Source organism: Salvelinus sp. IW2-2015, linkage group LG17 (assembly GCF_002910315.2).
Source record: "Salvelinus sp. IW2-2015 linkage group LG17, ASM291031v2, whole genome shotgun sequence".
NCBI classification, from domain to species: Eukaryota; Metazoa; Chordata; class Actinopteri; order Salmoniformes; family Salmonidae; genus Salvelinus; species Salvelinus sp. IW2-2015.
Genome location: NC_036857.1, coordinates 19,493,060 through 19,508,630, shown reverse-complemented (window position 1 = coordinate 19,508,630; position 15,571 = coordinate 19,493,060). Strand labels below are relative to the sequence as shown.

General features: G+C 40.2%; 1 pseudogene; it reads left to right on the top strand.

The window, feature by feature from the left end:
- The first annotated feature begins 8,856 nt into the window (after positions 1 to 8,856).
- LOC111977014 (hereditary hemochromatosis protein homolog) lies at positions 8,857 to 12,816 on the top strand (annotated as a pseudogene).
- The last annotated feature ends 2,755 nt before the right edge of the window (positions 12,817 to 15,571 follow it).

Sequence of the window (15,571 nt, the reverse complement as noted above, 5' to 3'; positions counted from 1 at the left end):
TTATCACTGCTGAAGTGAAAGCCATCCTTTCTTGGGGAATGCTGCTTTTTATTCGTTAGCTTTGCGACAGTATCAAAAATAAATGTAGGATTGTTCTTATTCTCCTCAATTAAGTTGGAAAAATAGGATGATCGAGCAGCAGTGAGGGCTCTTCGATACTGTCTTTCCAGGCTAGTCGGAAGACTTCCAGTTTGGTGTAGCGCCATTTCCGTTCCAATTTTCTGGAAGCTTGCTTCAGGGCCTCGGATATTTTCTGTATACCAGGGAGATAGTTTCTTATGACTTTTGTTTTTAGGGGTGCAACTGCATCTAGGCTATTACGCAAAGTTAAATTTAGTTCCTCATTTAGGTGGTTAGGTGGTAACTGATTTTTGTACTCTGACATCTTTGGGTAGGTGGAGGGAGTCTGGAAGGGCATCTAGGAATCTMTGGGTTGTCCGAGAATTTATAGCACGGCTTTTGATGATCCTTAGTTGAGGTCTGAGCAGATTATTTGTCGCGATTGCAAACGTAATAAAATGGTGATCCGGTAGTCCAGGATTATGAGGACAGGACAAAACTAGGTCCAGAGGTCCAAACTAGGTCCAACTAGGTCCAAACTAGGTCCATGTGGCAGTGAGTAGTTCCGGAGACATGTTGGACAAAACCCAATGAGTCGATGATGGCTCCGAAAGCCTTTTGGAGTGGGTCTGTGGACTTTTCCATGTTAATATTAAAGTCACCAAAAAAAAAAGTTTATATTATTTGCCATTACTACAAGGTCAGATAGGAACTCAGTGAGGAATGCTGTATACGGCCCAAGAGGCCTGTAAACAGTAGCTATAAAAAATGATTTGAATAGGCTGCATAGATTTCATGACTAGAAGCTCAAAAGACGAAAACGCATTTTTTTTCTTCTTTTTTTCAATTTTAATTTGCTATCGTAAATGTTAGCAARACCTCCGCCTTTGCGGGATGCACGGGGGATATGGTGTAACCAGGAGGAGAGGCCTCATTTAACAAGTAAATTCATCAGGCTTAAGTCATGTTTCTGTCAGGCCAATCACATCAAGATTATGATCAGTGATCAGTTAATTGACTATAACTGCCTTGGAAGTGAGGGATCTAACATTAAGTAGCCCTATTTTGAGATGTGAGATCACAATTGCTTTCAATAATGACAGGAATGGAGGAGGTCTTTATTCCAGTGAGATTGCTAAGGCGATGTTTAGTTTAGCCCAACCTAGATCGAGGCACAGACAGTCAGTCTCAATGGGGATAGCTGAGCTGAGTACACTGACTATGCTAGTGGCAGACTGCTGCCTGGACTGCACCCTATCTCAGTGTGGAGCTAGAGCCCTGTCTATGTTCATAGATAAGATGAGAGCACCCCTCCAGTCCGTCACTCCTCAGCAGGCCAGGCTTGGTCTTGTTTGTGGGTGAGCCCCAGAAAGAGTGCCAATTATCTACAAATGCTATCTTTTTTGGAGGGGCAGAAAACAGTTTCCAACCAGCGATTGAGTTGTGAGACTGCTGTAGATCTCATCACTCCCCCTAACTGGGAGGGAGCCAGAGACAATTACTGGATGCCGACATCTTTCTAGCTGATTTACACGCTGAAGCTATGTTGCACTGCCTAGGTAAAGACAGTTTCAAGTTGGACATTCAACGGATATTCGCGCTTTCAAACCTCATTAGCTTTCAAACCACTTGAGCCACAGACTCCAAATAAGTGTCATGATGTTGGAAAAATTGTGCACAACATTGCACAGGTCTTATTTTCACGATTTGGACATTAATTCGCTTTCCAAAGCTAATAAACATGTGGAAATGTGAGCAGCATTTTGTATTCCTAGTTGAATTAGTTAGGGAGCGTAAACAAAGTACAAAAAATGTTTTACATTCGAATTTCAATAGTTCCTTGGTCATGTGACCTAATGACTTCAAACAAGGTTCATTATGTCCACTGACTACCCTTCTATATTGCACACCCTTTAGTTTGTTCATTTTCATCTCACATGATTTTACATAAATTTTTCTAAATGTAAAATTTCAATAGCTCCTTGGTCATGTGACCTAGTGACTTCAAACAAGGTTCATTATGTCCACTGACTACCCTTCTATATTGCACACCCTTTAGTTTGTCCATTTTCATCTCACAAGATTTTACATAAATCAATAGCTCCTTGGTCATGTGACTTCAAACAAGGTTCAGAATGTCCACTCAGTGGGCCTACACATTGCACACCCTTTAGTGTGTCCATTTTAATTTCACATCATTTTACATCAGGTCATGTGACCTAATGACCTCAAGCAAGGTTCAGAATGTCCACTGACTATGCCTTCATATCGCACACTCTGATGTTTGTCTACTTTTCATCTCATACTATTAGACTTAAATCTGTAAGCTTGCAGGCCTTCATTTTACATGGGTGTTAAAAAAAAAAAAGTTAACAAATGTTCCACCCTCGCAATAACTATCTTTCACATGGACACTGAAAAGATCCGCAAATGGCTATATGTGGTATGGATCAAGGACAGGAGAGGTGTTCAAACAGAGGTGCTTAAACGAAGGCACAGGTAGGCCTCATGAAAACAATGTTTCATATGCTCTTTTTAATCACAGTAATAGGCAGTGATTTGTCAGTCAYAGTGAGCTTGATAARGTGAAAGAATCCTTTTCATAGCATRACWTTCATATACTGTACATTAAGACAAATCCTTCTACGTTGAGTATTAGAACGCAGTTTACAGAACCTGATAATGACTTGATATTTGAGTGCATTCACAACAAGCCACCTGCAGACAACTTACAAAATGCAATASTGCATTTGAGGGTTRGTTTTTCTGATGAATATAGTTATTTGATGCATAGCCTACTATTTCTAACTGGGAAAATAAATTCCTGCGTCTTTTGTGAGTAAAATCCTTTTTCCAAAATTGATTTAGATACATTTTTGTGAAGAGGTATGAGGGTTGTGATATGGGTCATTTAATAGTAAAATCATTTAAGGGATCAATACATTTCTATATTGCTTCCCCAGTATCTGCATGAACCATCAGGCCAAGTGTTTTTGGTTGACCCTGCTGGACAGAAAGAGAAAGAGGAATRGGAACACGCTGCATTCAAATTCAGGTCTTAGTTATTCCATTGTACTGGATCTAATACATATTATCATTTTACATACATAAATGTAATAATTTTTTATGACATACTATGAAAAACTCTCTTGGCTGCTGGCTCTGTCACTTTCAGACATGCACAGAGCAGACTGAAAGGGGAAGGGTAGCTCTTGACTTGAACCACAGGGGTTCTCTGTAAAGAGAGAGTAATCCAAAAGGCACAGACACACCCCTTGACTTTCAATTGGCATCCTTGACCTGTATGTATTCTCTCCTGATTGGCTCTGTGGTGCAAAGTCTTACAGTCTGACTAAAGTGCCAGAGGTATGAGGAGAGACATACTCCTTTGTATTRATGGGAACAAATATTTCCTAACACTTTGGATCCTATTCTTAGACAGTTAGAAGGCTGTTAAAAGATCAATGCAAAAAAATATATAATTACTAATTACTGTCCATGAGTAACCTCAACCTTGTGGGTGTTTGGGTCAATAAAGTGCCAACTCAATTCTACCACTGACTAGTCTCTCATGCCCTTATGAACGGGGACACAGGGCAATAGTTTTTAATCTAAACCAGACCTTTTTTACTGGAGTACACTAACCCCTGATTGGGGCTCTTTTCTTGACACACAGTAGCAGTTTACCAGATAAGAAGTCAAGAAGATCAAAAAGTAGATTTTTGTAAGGGTGTATTACGTCCTGTGCTGGCCCCATTGTCATATCCATTCTGGATTCTGAGTGGGAAAATCATAGCTGAAAAATGCCACTATGTATGTGTATACATTTTCCGCCAASACAGAACTGCCAAAGGGYGTGGAGTTMCAATCTACTGCAGAGACAGCCTGCAGAGTTCTGTCATYCTATCCAGGTCTGTGCCCAAACAGTTCGAGCTTCTACTTTTAAAAATCCACCTTTCCAGAAATAAGTCTCTCACTGTTGCCGCTTGTTACAGACCCCAGCTGCGCCCTGAACACCATATGTGAATTAATTGCCCCCCATTTATCTTCAGAGTTTGTACTGTTAGGTGACCTAAACTGGGATATGCTTAACACCCTGGCCGTCATACAATCTAAGCCAGATGCCCTCAATCTCTCCCAAAATATCATGGAACCTACCAGGTACAACCCCAAATCCGTAAACTCGGGCATCCTCATAGATATCATCCTGACCAACCTGCCCTCTAAATACACCTCTGCTGTCTTCAACCAGGATCTCAGCGATCACTGCCTCATTGCCTGCGTCTGTAATGGGTCCACGGTCAAACGACCACCCCTCATCACAGTCAAACGCTCCCTAAATAACACTTCAGCGAGCAGTCCTTTCTAATCGACCTGGCCCGGGTATGCTGGAAAGATATTGACCTCATTCCGTCAGTAGAGGAGGCCTGGTTATTCTTTAAAAGTGCTTTCCTCACCATCATAAATAAGCATTCCCCATTCAAAATATGTAGAACCAGGAACAGATATAGCCCTTGGTTCACTCCAGACCTGACTGCCCTTGACCAGCACAAAAACATCCTGTGGCTTACTGCATTAGCATCGAATAGCCCGCGCGATATGCAACGTTTCAGGGAACCAATATACACAGGCAGTTAGGAAAGCAAATGCTAGCTTTTTCAAACAGAAATGTGCATCCTTGTAGCACAAACTCCAAAAAGTTCTGGGACACTGTAAAGTCCATGGAGAATAAGAGCACTTCCTCCCAGCTGCCAATGCACTGATGCTAGGAACCACTGTCACCACCAATAAATCTATGATTATCGAGAATTTCAATAAGCATTTTTCTACGGCTGGCCTTGCTTTCCACCTGGCTACCCCTACCCCGGTCAACAGCTCTGCACCCCCCACAGCAACTTGCCTAAGCCTCCCCATTTCTCCTTCACCCAAATCCAGATACCTGATGTTCTGAAAGYGCTGCAAAATCTGGACCCCAACAAATCAGCTCGGCTAGACAATCTGGACCCTCTATCTAAAATTATCCGCCGCAATTGTTGCAACCCCTATTACTAGCCTGTTCAACCTCTCATATCGTCTGAGGTCCCTAAAGATTGGCAAGCTGCCACGGTCATCCCCCTCTTCAAAGGGGGAGACACTCTAGACCCAAACTGTTACAGACCTATATCTATCCTACCCTGCCTTTCTAAGGTCTTCGAAAGCCAAATTAACAAACAGATCACCGAACATTTCGYATCCCACCYTACCTTCTACACTATGCAATCTGGTTTCCGAGCTGGTCATGTGTGCACCTCAGCCACGCTCAAGGTACTAAACGATATCATAATCGCCATCGACAAAAGACAATACTCTGCAGCCGTATTCATCGACCTGGCCAAGGCTTTCGACTCTGTCAATCACCGCATTCTTATCAGCAGTCTCAACAGCCTTGGTTTCTCAAATGACTGCCTTGCCTGGTTCACCAACTACTTCTCAGATAGAGTTTAGTGTGTCAAATRGGAGGGCCTGTTGTCCGGACCTCTGGCAGTCTCTATGGGAGTGCCACAGGGTTCAATTCTCGGGCCGACTCTTTTCTCTGTATACATCAATGATGTCGCTCTCGCTGCTGGTGATTCTCTGATCRACRTCTARYCAGACYACACCATTCTGTATACWTCTMGCCCTTCTTTGGACACTGTGTTAACWAACCTCCAYARGAGCTTCAATGCCATACYACWCTCCTTCCGTGGCCTCCWACTGCTCTTAAARGCAAGTKAAACTAAATGCATGCTCTTCAACCGATCGCTGCTCGCACCTGCCCGCCCGCCTAGCATCACTACTCTGGACGGTTCTGACTTAGAATATGTGGACAACTACAAATACCTAGGTATCTGGCTAGACTGTAAACTCTCCTTCCAGACTCATATAGAGTCTCCAATCCAAAATTAAATCTAGAATCGGCTTCCTATTTCACAATGCTGCCAAACATACCCTCGTAAAACTGACTATCCTACCGATCCTTGACTTCGGCGATGTCATTTACAAAATAGCCTCCAACACTCTACTCAGCAAATTGGATGCTGTCTATCACAGTGCCATCCGTTTCGTCACCAAAGCCCCATATACTACCCACCACTGCGACCTGTATGCTCTCATTGGCTGGCCCTCGCTTCATATTCGTCGCCAAACCCACTGGCTCCAGGTCATCTATAAGTCCTTGCTAGGTAAAGCCCTGCCGTATCTCAGCTCACTGGTCACCATAGCAGCACCCACCCGTAGTACGCGCTCCAGCAGGTATATTTCACTGGTCACCCCCAAAGCCAATTCCTCCTTTGGCCGCCTTTCCTTCCAGTTCTCTACTGCCAATGACTGGAACGAATTGCAAAAATCACAGAAGCTGGAGACTCATATCTCTCTCACTATCTTTAACCATCAGCTATCAGAGCAGCTTACAGATCATTTCACCMGTACATAGCCCATCTGTAAATAGCCCATCCAACTACCTCATCTCTATATTGTTATTTTTTTTTCATATTTTTTTTCTTCTCCTTTGCACTCCAGTATTGCACATTAATCTTCTGCACATCTGTCACTCCAGTGTTTATTTGCGAAATTGTAATTATTTTGCCACTACGGCCTATTTATTGCCTTACCTCCCTAATCTTACTTAATTTCCACACACTGTATATAGACTTTTCTATTGTGTTATTGGCTGTGCGTTTGTTTATTCCATGTGTAACTCTGTGTTGTTGTTTGTGTCACACTGCTTTGCTTTATCTTGGCCAGGTCGCAGTTGTAAATGAGAACTTGTTCTCAACTGGCTTACCTGGTTAAATAAAGGTTAAATAAAAAATACATTTAAAAAAAAWWTATACTGTATGTCTGAATGTCTAATGTCTGTCCTCCGTGTAGTGTTGGTACATGGAATATTACATGGAATATTCCTCAACTGCATATATCATAAATTGCTATTGCAAATAGAAGGATTATGTTCAACAACTGACATTTTCAGATATTATTTTGACAAACACACTTTGGTGCTTACAATTCATTCTCTATTGTCATAGATTTGGTGGGCACTGTCATCTGTGATCTTTGTGATATGACTTTCTTTACGCCCTGATGAAACTGTCACTTAATATTTTTTTCTTAAAGTCTACAAACGCTCTACATGTATTCACTCTGTGATAGGGTTGGATCCTATATGCTACTTTTATTATTGTCCTGTAAATGGTTCAGTGCCTATAATTTAGGCTGTGTGTAGAATGGGGCATAAAGGAAATTACATCTACTACTAAAGTACTACTAGATTATAGTGATAAGGAAAACAGCATACACATTTGGCCTGTGTATTCATTTTCCTTTAACTAATCATAATTCCATTATGTCAGTGGACATACTGAACCTTGATTGAAGTCACTAGGTCACATGACCAAGGAGCTATTGACATTTTACATTTTGAAAAATTCATGTAAAATCATGTGAGATGAAAATGGACACACTAAAGGGTGTGCAGTGTGTAGGCCCACTGAGGGGAAATTCTGAACCTTGTTTGAAGTCACTAGATCACATGACCAAGGAGCTATTGAAATTTTAAATGTAGAAAAATTCATGTAAAAACGTGTGAGATGAAAATGGACAAACTAAAGGGTGTGCAAAATAGAAGGGTAGTCAMTGGACATTCTGAACCTTGTTTGAGTCCATTAGGTCATATGACCAATGAGCTATTGAAATTCAAGAATGTAAATAAATAATTTAAAATAGTGCAAGATGTAAATCGACCCAAAAAATGTGTGCAATGTGTGTCTATGCCATCAGGTTAGCTAGAACAAGTTTTGAAAGTTTAGGAGTAATGGTTAAAAGCTATTGAAATTTGAAAAATGTGATTTTGGCGGTAAGGAAAACTACAGGCGAATATCCGACCTGAAACTGTCTTTACCTCGGTTGTTGCACTTGGTGATCTCTGTTTCATCCTAACATCGTTGGTGCCGACGTGGATAACAATATCTCTATATACTCGCCAGTTTTAGCCTTAGCCAGCACCATCTTCAGGTTAGCCTAAACGTCAGTAGCCCTACACCTTGGTAAACAGTGTATGATAGCTGGATGATTATTTTTAAGTCTAATACTACGGGTAATGGAGTCGCCAATGGCGTTCAATTTGTCAGAGCTAATGGTGGGAGGCTTCGGCATCCCAGATCCCGTGAAGGGTGGAGGAGAGACCAGAGAGACACTGACTCTGACTCGTTGCTTAATTGGGAGAACCGGTTGAAAGTTTCTGTCGGCTGAATGAGAGACACCGGTTGAGCATTCCCGACAGCGTTTCCTTCTAGAAACCATGAGAAAATTGTCCGTCTGCGGGGACTGTGCGAGGGGATTTATACTACTATCTGTACTTATTGGTGGCACAGACGCCGTTTCATCCTTTCCTACACCTAAATTACCCTTGCCTAACGATTGCGTCTGAAGCTGGGCTTGCAGCACGGCTATCCTCGCCATAAGGTGATCGTTCTCCTGTATATTATGAGTACAGCGACTGCAATTAGAAGACTTAATGTTACTACTAGCTTCGGCTGGTGGAGGTCGTGCAGAACCATGTCCAGTTAAAGCGTTCGGGGTGAAAAAGTTGAATGAAAAAAAAGTCGAGCGAGGGAAAAAATAAAATATAAAACGGCAATTAAAAAGTAAAAACCGTAAAGTTGGCAGTGATGGTAAACGTAATAAATGGCTCACTCTACCTCTCTGCTTAATTTTATATAAGCTGGACAGAACATGTTTTTAAAACTTTTTTTTGTCACTATGTTGGTTCTTTGCTTTTAAATTATTACAGGKATATTTGTTCATCAGAGACGTATTGGTTGTGAATTGGTGGACAATGAAAAGCAAGGCCAACTCATGATAAAGGAAGTGTTCAATGGAATTGATGGAGGTGTTCTGAACTTCAACAAACTGCAGTACAATTACCATCCTATGTGGCCAGAACTTGAGTTTAATCAACAAAGGACACAGTACGTTCAAATGGGTCTTGACAAGGTTTATTTCCCTATTTGCATTAAATAATTGAAGGACTACCTGAAGAAAGAGGAGAAACTCGTCATGAGAAAAGGTAGGCTTTGTGGACTATAAAAAATAAATAGTCATGCCAATGCATAAACAGTAGAACCAAATATTATTGTTATGCCATTATTATACCATGTGTAAAAAGCATCAGGAATACAACCGGAGAAAATCTACAGTTGATCCATTGATACACATTTCCTCCTCAGTGAGTCCTAGAGTAAGATTCATTTAAAAAGAAACACAGATTCTGAAGGGGCCAAGAACACCTGCCTGGCCTGTCTACCACCGCCACATCAACCTCACCCTGCTGAGAGACGGACAGCCTGTGGCAGAGCATGAGCTCAAAGGGAGGCAATTGCTGCCGAATTGAGACTGGACGTACCAGCTGAGAAAGAGTCTGACAATCACTGTCCAGGAGCTGTGAGAGAGACACAACTACACCTGCACTGCCAGTCAGTATGGACAACAAGCTGGATGTCAGTTGGGGTAAGACTAGGAGCCAAGGGATGCTCTGAGATACAGTATAATCAGATTATGTGCTTTTTAACAACCATTATGGTCCACCTCTGTTAGAGGTTACAAATTACAAAGTTGTTCCAATAATAAATATTAGTCATGTAATACTGTCATGTATACATCATTTTTCCAATTTAATGTACTGATAATATTGTGTTTGTATTCATTGACAGATCCTGATACTAGCCCAGATAGCGCCTCCATCATTCCAGTCGTCCTGGTAATGGCAGTCGTGTTAATTCTGATTGGGAGCCTTGTTGTTTTTGGCATGTGGAAGTGGAAACACGCAGGTGAGTTGGGTTAGAAGAAGAGAATGGTGGTTACAGATGCAGAAAGTGTTTGGATGCTGATAACTTCTGTATTCGGAGTGATGGGTTTCATTGGTTGAACTAATGCAATAATTGATTGAATTAGGCTGCCCTCTTCAGGTGGAGAATGGTCTTACATGGACATATCATCCATGGATTGATGAGGCATTGAAAAACTGTATGTTTGAAAGAGATGGGGCAAAAGGAGTGGCTAATATGTCTGGCTGCACATCTGACTTACTGCAAATTAAGAAATTATGTGACTGAACTCAACAAAAATAAGAAAACGTTGTATTATGAAGTCAGATCAATGATATAAAGAATTACGGGAAAAAACTTTGGAGTACTTTAAATAAAATTATAGGCAGACAGACAAATTCAACTCCATCTTTCATTGAATCAGATGGCTTATTCATCACAAAACCATTTGATTTTACCAATAATTTTTATGATTACTTCATTGGCAAAGTGGGCAAATTTAGGTAGGAAATGCCAACAACGAACAGTGAGCCATCTTATTCATGCATTAAAAAACTAAGAACAGTGCAGTTTCTTGGGAATTTCTCGCATGGAATAGCCTTCATTTCTCAGAACAAGAATAGACTGACGAGTTTCAGAAGAATGTTCTTTGTTTCTGGCCATTTTGAGCCTGTAATCGAACCCACAAATGCTGATGCTCCAGATACTCAACTAGTCTAAAGAAGGCCAGTTTTATTGCTTCTTTAATCAGAACAACAGTTTTCAGCTGTGCTAACATAATTGCAAAAGGGTTTTCTAATGATCAATTAGCCTTTTAAAATGATAAACTTGGATTAGCTAACACAACGTGCCATTGGAACACAGGAGTGATGGTTGCTCATAATGGGCCTCTGTACGCCTATGTAGATATTCCATAAAGAAACAGCCGTTTCCAGCTACAATAGTCATTTACAACATTAACAATGTCTACACTGTATTTCTGATCATTTTGATGTTATTTTAATGGACAAAAAATGTGCTTTTCTTTCAAAAACAAGGACATTTCTAAGTGACCCCAAACTTTTGAACGGTAGTGTACGTGTCAGAAACCACAGCTAATGAAGTCACTGAAACCCTTAACAAGGAGTTGCAGAAAGTTTTAGATTGGATGGCCAGTAATAAACTGGTCCTGAACATCTCTAAAAGTAAGAGCATTGTATTTGGTGCAAATCATTCCCTAAGCTCTAGACCTCAGCTGAATCTGGTAATGAATGATGTGGCTGTTGAACATGCTGAGGAGACTAAATTACTTGGTGTTACCTTGGATTGTAAATGGTCATGGTCAAAACATATAGATTCAATGGTTGTAAAGATGGGGAGAGGTCCGTCCATAATAAAGAGATTCTCTGCTTTTCTGACACCACTCCAAAAAGCAAGTCCCGCAGGCTCTAGTTTTGTCTTATCCTGATTATTGTCCAATCATGTGGTCAAGTGCTGCAAAGAAAGACCTAGTTAAGCTGCAGCTGGCCCAGAACAGAGAGGCATGTCTTGTTCTTCATTGTAAACAGAGGGCTAATATAAATACTATGCAACTCTTGGCTAAGAGTTGAGGAGAGACTGACTGCATCACTTCTTATTTTTATAAAAAACATTAATGTGTTGAAAATTCTAAATTGTTTGCATAGTCAACTTACACACAGCTATGACACACACACTTACCCCACCAGACATGCCACCAGGGTTCTTTTCATAGTCCCCAAATCCAGAACAAATTCAAGAAAGCGTACAGTATTATATAGAACCATTTTTGCATGGAACTCCCTTCCATCTCATATTGCACAAATTAACTGCAAACCTGGTTTCAAAAACAGATAAAGCAACACCACACGGTACAAAGCCTCTCCCCTATTTAACCTATATATTTTGTGTGTATGTATTGATGTGTAGGCTGTGTGTGCTGTTTTTAAATGTATGTAGTTCTGTCCTTGAGCTGTTCTTGTCTATTCATGTTTTGTGTGGACCCCAGGAAGAGTAGCTGCTGCTGCTTTCGCAACAGCTAATGGGGATTCTAATAAAAAACATTTACAGGATGATTATCTTTTAATGTTTAGCATCTTTATCAAGAATGTATCATTTGTGGGCAATATGACATGTCCCATTGGTGATCTACCTGTGTCAATGTGTTTTTCTAGGCTTTCCTCCATTTTCTGGACATATATACTCTGTTGCCAAAGATACTGGTACTTTGGCTCTATACCATATCATTATGGCTTGTACTCAATAATTCCTGTCCAATAATACTCCTCATATTGTGTTAACCATTCTCTTCCAGAGACAGAACAGAGCAACTCTTCTTTAGAGACAGAATCAACAGATTCTTGATACTACTGTACTCATAACATCTCTGCTGAAGATGAAAGGAAGTGGATGATGGTCACCTATTTAAAAAAAATWATAATAATTAATCCTCAAGCAAGCTTTGCACTCCAACAATGTCCAGGGTAACTCACTAATATGGTTAATGGCACAGGGATAGCCTAAACTGTGTAGCTGAATGTTATACAGTATGATTTCATCAACATACACATCTTTTTATTTTTTTTATTTTACCTTTAAAATATATATATACATTTTCATAAGACAAATCAAATACAATGTTAAACAATAAGTCCATCCATTGTATTGCGCCATGAACTTTTAATGATTGCTACAGTCCTCATTTAAGTCTGATATCTGTAACTGTAGCCTGTAGTGTATTGCCAGTCTTGCCGTGTCTGCCTAATATCGAAAAATGACCACAATGGAAATAAGTCCAATGAAAAATAATCTATAATTGTATTGTGTTCAATTTGATACCTTAAAATGTAAATAATAGTAAATGTACTGGCTGTATAATGTGTTTCTTAAATTGTCAAATAAATCAATCCATGCTTATTCATCTGAAATGGTTCAGAATAATCTATAATTGATGGAGGTGCAAGTTGACAATAAGGCTCAACACTCCCCATCCAATTTGAATCACTGTATTCTCTCGCTGAGTATGTGGCAGAAGGTAGATAGTGTATCACTGACCTAAGTATCCTAAAACCACCAAGGAGGATTAAGCCACCACTAATTTATAGGGATTATGCCTGTGTTATTTTGGTTAATCATTGACCTGAAAATAGGACAAGAGAAGGACTGTACTACACAACTGCTCATGTCACTCCGAAAGGTTTATCTACTAGTTATATGCCCATAGATAAAAGTAATTACTGAGAATGTGTTGCTCTCCTCTCTCTGACAGAGAGTGTATGGTTAATGATTTCCCATCCCCCTCCCAACAGCATTCCTGCTATTCTCCAAGCCTCTCTGTGTGCGTGCGTGTGTGTGGAAATACATGATATTCTGGAACAGCAGAGTGCACCATGTGCACACAAGACGTGTGTCAATAACACACCTCAAATAAGTCTCCTTTTATTCATTAATGTATACACAACATATTTTATTGTATATATAATATGTTTTCTGTTCCTATTAGCCTATTTGTTAGTGTGTTTAACATTATTCATGTTGATTAACAAATTATCGGCATTATAGTGTGCAGTAAGTACACTCCATAACTTAGTAGCCAACATGAGGGTGTCTGCTCGTCAAATCAGGTGGTTTCAGAACTAGGAATACAAAGCTCTGAAATCTAAACACAGAGGCACAAGTCGTCACTAGTTAATTAGTGACTGACTGAGCCTAATGTCAACATGGCTAACAATGCCATACCACTATTTCCCAAAGCTTACTCTCTGTTTTCCATATTTTTAGAAAGGACTCTTGCAAAACACTTGACCCATGAACTTATATTTTCACCAAGAGCTTTGTCTTGATACTGTATGCATGTGTTAATACTTAAAGGTAAGTGGAAATTCAGTTCCACAATGCCAAGACAAATATTGATTTATGATTTTCCTCAATAACAGGGAACAGGTATGCAAGCTACTGTATTCCTCATACCAGCCTCATTACAGGGGCTTCTATTCTTAGACTGAACAAGGTCATTAACTACCAGTGTTTATACCATGGCATTGTTGAATACACCTTTCTGATTGGCTTGAAGGGCATTCTATAGCGTGCATTATTTCCCTTTATAAACGTGGTGGTTCGAGCCCTGAATGCTGATTGGCTGAAAGCCGTGGTATATCAGACCGCATACCAACAGGTATGACAAAACATTTATTTTTACTGGTCTAATTATGTTGGTAACTAGTTTATAATAGCAATAAGGCACCTCCGGGATTTGTGGTATATGGCCAATATACCACGGCTAAGGGCTGTATCCAGGCACTCTGCGCTTCGTATTTTGAATTCGATTTTCATGATGGCAAGCTAGGATTGATAGTTTGGTTAGCTAAACTAGCAAATCTGTTTGTTTGGTTACCACAGCAACTACTGTAGCTATCTAGTAAACTTGCTAGCTACTTCAGTGGATGTTGAACACATTTCTACCGCAAGTGAACACATTTCTAGCGGAAAATGTATTAAATTATAACCATGGTATAAAATGGATAATCAACRCTGGTCCCTATGTGTTTTCCAGAAAATAATGCAATTCTGTAGGTCAGTTCTGCTCGGTCATGGAACAATGGAACACACCTCACATGTTGTTCATTATTTTACATAGAACTCATAGAACTCAGCGGTCCCGTGTGGCTCAGTTGGTAGAGCATGGCGCTTGCAACGCCAGGGTTGTGGGTTCAATTCCCACGGAGGGACCAGGATGAATATGTATGAACTTTCCAATTTGTAAGTCGCTCTGGATAAGAGCGTCTGCTAAATGACTTAAATGTAAAAATGTAATGATAATGTCCGAGAAGCCGGTGTTTGGAGGATATTCTACAAAGGGTTGGTCAAAACAAGCATTGTGATTGGTTGAGGCGCGTTCTAAATCATAAAAAAATAAACATTTGGCACGGGTAAGCCTATGATGAAAACATTTTAGAGTGGCCTTTTATTGTCCCCAGCACAAGATGCACCTGTGTAATGAACATACTGTCTAATCAGCTTCATGATATGCCACATTTTTCAAGTGGATGGATTATTTTAGCAAAGCAGAATTGCTCACTAACAGGGATGTAAACAAATTTGTGCACAACATTTTGTGTGTATGGAACATTTCTGGGAACTTTTATTTCAGCTCATGGAACATGGGATCAACACTTTACATGTTGCATTTATATGGMTCGTGTCTCTGGCAACCTAACCAATAGAATGAACTGACATATTTTCTCAGCCAGTTGAAAGCATGAATCAGCATAATTTTTATGGATATATACAAATAAATGTCAATAGCAAAACAGGTCAAACGACATGAAATACCGCTAGTTTGCTGTCTTACCAGCTTCAGTTTGAAGTGAATGCATTAGCTGTGTAGTTGGCTACCTCCTCTGAACTGTGTCCTGACGAGAGAGCACATTTTAAATGCCAGGCGATCATTAGCTCATTGTTATATATGTATCCAAAACACTGCCAGAGATGCGACCCAGTCGTCTTTTTGTTCTAAATCTATCGACGCGACCCAGTCATTCGTTCTAAATGTTCTGTTGCCATGATGGCTGGCAAAGTTCTTCCCTTGCTTGCTAGCTAGCCAAAGTTGGCTAACACAGTCACGTCAAACAGTGTAGCCAGAATAACAGCAAAGTAGCTGCATTTTCATTTGTTTA